Source organism: Camelus dromedarius, unplaced genomic scaffold (assembly GCF_036321535.1).
Source record: "Camelus dromedarius isolate mCamDro1 unplaced genomic scaffold, mCamDro1.pat HAP1_SCAFFOLD_178, whole genome shotgun sequence".
NCBI classification, from domain to species: domain Eukaryota; kingdom Metazoa; phylum Chordata; class Mammalia; order Artiodactyla; family Camelidae; genus Camelus; species Camelus dromedarius.
Genome location: NW_026989771.1, coordinates 3275380 through 3280502, shown reverse-complemented (window position 1 = coordinate 3280502; position 5123 = coordinate 3275380).

The following is a 5123-nucleotide window of genomic DNA, read 5'->3' as shown; positions in this document are numbered from 1 at the left end:
CCAACCCGGTTTTACAGTGAAAACTGCAGGAACTTCAAACTGCCACTAGGAATCAGACTGAGAAAGCAGAGTAAATGTTTCCCTACAACCCGTTCCCTTTGTGCTAGATGAACGAACGTCTCTCCACATGCTCAGTTCAGAGAGATAAGTGTGTGTGAATGCCGTCCTTCACCTAGCTTGTTGGGAACACAAAGTTTCTATTCAGTTGCAAACTACACTCCAAACATATATATGGGGAGGTAATAGCTCCAACTCGGGTTTACAGTGAAAACTGCAGGAACTTCAAACCGGCACTAGGAAACAGACTGAGAAACCAGAGTAAAAGTTTCTCCTGCAACCCGTTCCTTTTTTGCTAGATGAACGAACGTCTCTCCACATGCTCAGTTCTGAGAGATAAGTGTGTGTGAAAGCCGTCCTTCACCTAGCTTGTTGGGAACACAAAGTTTCTTTTCAGTTGCAAACTCCACTCCAAACATATATATGGGGAGTTACAAGCTCCAACTAGGTTTTACAGTGAAACTGCAGGAACTTCAAACCGGCACTTGGAAACAGACTGAGAAACCAGAGTAAAAGTTTCTCCTGCAACCCGTTCCTTTTGTGCTAGATGAACGAACGTCTCTCCACATGCTCAGTTCTGAGAGATAAGTGTGTGTGAAAGCCGTCCTTCACCTAGCTTGTTGGGAACACAAAGTTTCTTTTCAGTTGCAAACTCCACTCCAAACATATATATGGGGAGTTACAAGCTCCAACTAGGTTTTACAGTGAAACTGCAGGAACTTCAAACCGGCACTTGGAAACAGACTGAGAAACCAGAGTAAAAGTTTCTCCTGCAACCCGTTCCATTTGTGCTAGATGAACGATCGTCTCTCCACATGCTCAGTTCTGAGAAATAAGTGTCTGTGAAAGCCGTCCTTCACCTAGCTTGTTGGGAACACAATGTTTCTTTTCAGTTGCAAATTCCAATGCATACATATATATGGGGATGTACTAGCTCCAACACGGATTTTCAGTGAAAAATGCAGGCACTTCAAAGCGTCACCAGGAAACAGACTGAGAAACCAGAGTAAAAGTTTCTCCTACATTCCGTTCCCTTTGTGCTAGATGAAAGAACGTCTCTCCACATGCTCAGTTCTGAGAGATAAGTGTGTGTGAAAGCCTTCCTTCACCTAGCTTGTTGGGAACACAAAGTTTCTTTTCTGTTGCAAACTCCACTCGAAACATATATATGGGGAGGTACTAGCTCCAACTCGGTTTTACAGTGAAAACTGCAGGAACTTCAAACCGGCACTAGGAAACAGACTGAGAAACCAGAGTAATAGTTTAACCTGCAAACCGTTCTATTTGTGCTAGATGAACGAACGTCTCTCCACATGCTCATTTCTGAGAGATAAGTGTGTGTGAAAGCCGCCCTTCACCTAGGTTGTTGGGAACACAAAGTTTCTTTTCAGTTGCAAACTCCACCCCATACATATATATGGGGTGGTACTAGCTCCAAATCGGTTTTACAGTGAAAACTGCAGGAACTTCAAACCGGCACTAGGAAACAGACTGAGAAAACAGAGTAAAAGTTTCTCCTGCAACCCCTTCCCTTTGTGATAGATGAACGGACGTCTCTCCACATGCTCAGTTCTGAGAGAAAAGTGTGTGTGAAAACCGTACTTCACCTAGCTTGTTGGGAACACAAAGTTTCTTTTCAGTTGCAAACTCCATTCCATACATATATATGGGGAGGTACTAGCTACAACTCGGTTTTACAGTATATACTGCAGGAACATCAAACCGGCACTAGGAAACAGACTGAGAAACCAGAGTAAAAGTTTCTCCTGCAAACCGTTCCCTCTGTGCTAGATGAACGAACGTCTCTCCACATGCTCAGTTCTGAGAGATAAGTGTGTGTGAAAGCCGTCCTTCACATAGCTTATTGGGAACACAAAGTTTCTTTTCATTTGCAAACTCCACTGCATACATGTATATGGGGAGGTACAAGCTCCAACTCGGTTTTACAGTGAAAACTGCAGGAACTTCAATCCGGCACTAGGAAACAGACTGAGAAACCAGAGAAAAAGTTTCTCCTGAAAGCCGTTCCCTTTTTGCTAGATGAACGAACGTCTCTCCACATGCTCAGTTCAAAGAGATAATTGTGGGTGAAAGCCGTCCTTCACCTAGCTTATCGGGAACACAAAGTTTCTTTTCAGTTGCAAACTCCACTCCATACATATATATGGGGAAGTACTATCTCCAACTCGGTTTTACATTGAAAACTGCGGAACTTCAAACCGGCACTAGGAAACAGCCTGAGAAACCAGAGTAAAAGTTTCTCCTGCAACCACTTCCCTTTGTGCTAGATGAACGAACGTCTCTCCACATGCTCAGATCTGAGAGATAAGTGTGTGTGAAAGCCGTCCTTCACCTAGCTTGTTGGGAACATAAAGTTTCTTTTCAGTTGCAAACTCCACTCCATATATGTATATGGGGAGGTACAAGCTCCAACTCTGTTTTACAGTGAAAACTGCAGGAACTTCAAACCGGCACTAGGAAACAAACAGAGAAAACAGTGTAAAAGTTTCTCCAAAAACCAGTTCAGTTTGGGCTAGATGAACGAACGTCTCTTCACATACTAATTTCTGAGAGATAAGTGAGTTTGAAAGCCGTCCTTCACTTAGCTTGTTGGGAACACAAAGTTTCTTTTCACTTTCAAACCCCACTCCATACATATATATTTGGAGTTACTAGCTCCAACTCGCTTTTACAGTGAAAACTGCAGGAACTTCAAACCGGCACTAGGAAACAGACTGAGAAAACAGAGTAAAAGTTTCTCCTTCAACCCCTTCCATTTGTGCTAGATGAACGGACGTCTCTCCACATGCTCAGTTCTGAGAGATAATTGTGTGTGAAAACCGTCCTTCAGCTAGCTTGTTGGGAACACAAAGTTTCTTTTAAGTTTCAAACTCCATTCCATACATACATATGGGGAGGTACTAGCTACAACTCGGTTTTACAGTGAAAACTGCAGGAACTTCAAACCGGCACTAGGAAACAGACTGAGAAACTAGAGAAAAAGTTTCTCCTGAAAGCCGTTCCATTTTTGCTAGATGAACGAACGTCTCTCCACATGCTCAGTTCTGAGAGAAAAGTGAGTGTGAAAGCTGTCCTTCACCAAGATTGTTGGGAACACAAAGTTTCTTTTCAGTTGCAAACTCCACTCCATACATATATAAGGGGAGATACTAGCTCCAACACACTTTTACAGTGAAAACTGCAGGAACTTCAAACCGGCACTAGGAAACAGACTGAGAAACCAGAGTAAAAGTTTCTCCTGCAACCACTTCCATTTGTGCTAGATGAACGGACGTCTCTCCACATGCTCAGTTCTGAGAGATAAGTGTGTGAGAAAACCGTCTTTCACCTAGCTTATTGGGAACACAAAGTTTCTTTTCAGTTACAAACTCCACTCCATACATATATATGGGGTGGTACTAGCTCCAACTCGGTTTTACATTGAAAAATGCAGGAACTTCAAACCGGCACTAGGAAACAGACTGAGAAACCAGAGAAAAAGTTTCTCTTGCAACCCATTCCCTTTGTGTAGATGAACGAACGTCTCTCCACATGCTTAGTTCTGAGAGATAAGTGTGTATGAAAGCCGCCTTCACCTAGCTTGTTGGGAACACAAAGTTTCTTTTCAGTTGCAAACTCCACTCCATACATATATATGGGGAGGTACAAGCTCCAACACGGTTTTACAGTGAAAATTGCAGGATCTTCAAACCGGCACTAGGAAACAGACTGAGAAACAGAGTAAAAGTTTCTCCTGAAACCAGTTCAGTTTGGGCTAGATGAACGAACGTCTCTCCACATACTCATTTCTGAGAGATAATTGAGTGTGAAAGCCGTCCTTCACCTAGCTTGTTGGGAACACAAAGTTTCTTTTCAGTTTCAAACCACACTCCATACATATATATTTGGAGTTACTAGCTCCAACTCGCTTTTACAGTGAAAACTGCAGGAACTTCAAACCGGCACTAGGAAACAGACTGGGAAACCAGAGTAAAACTTTCTCCTGCAACCCGTTCCATTTGTGCCAAATGAACGAAAGTCTCTCCAAATGCTCAGGTCTAAGAGATAAGTGTGTATGAAAGCCTTCCTTCACCTAGCTTGTTCGGAACACAAAGTTTCTATTCAGATGCAATCTCCACTCCATACATATATATGGGGAGGTACTAGCTCCAACCCGGTTTTACAGTGTAAACTGCAGGAACTTCAAACCGGCATTAGGAACAGACTGAGAAACCAGAGTAAAAGTTTCTCCTGCAGCCCGTTCCTATTGTGCTAGATGAACGAACGTCTCTCAACATGCTCAGTTCTGAGAGATAAGTGTGTGTGAAAGCCGTCCTTCACCTAGCTTGTTGGGAACACAAAGTTTCTTTTCAGTTGCAAACTCCACTCCAAACATATATATGGGGATGTACTAGCTCCAACTCGGTTTTACAGTGAAAACTGCAGGAACTTCAAACCGGCACTAGGAGACAGACTGAGAAACCAGAGTAAAAGTTTCTCCTGCAAACCGTTCAATTTGTGCTAGATAAACGAACGTCTCTCCACATGCTCAGTTCTGAGAGGAAAGTGAGTGTGAAAGCTGTCCTTCACCTAGCTTGTTGGGAACACAAAGTTCCTATTCAGTTGCAAACTACACTCCATACATACATATGGGGAGGTACTAGCTCCAACTCGCTTTTACAGTGAAAACTGCAGGAACTTCAAACCGGCACTAGGAAACAGACTGAGAAACCAGAGTAAATGTTTCCCCTGCAAACAGTTCTCTTTGTGCTAGATGAACGAACGTCTCTCCACATGCTCATTTCTGAGAGATAAGTGTGTGTTAAAGCCGCCCTTCACCTAGCTTGTTGGGAACACTAAGTTTCTTTTCAGTTGCAAACTCCACCCCATAATTATATATGGGGTGGTACTAGCTCCAACAAGATTTTACAGTGAAAACTGCAGGAACTTCAAACCGGCACTAGGAAACAGACTGAGAAAACAGAGTAAAAGTTTCTCCTGCAACCCGTTCCCTTAGTGCTAGATGAACGAACGTCTCTCCACATGCTCAGATCTGAGAGTTAAGT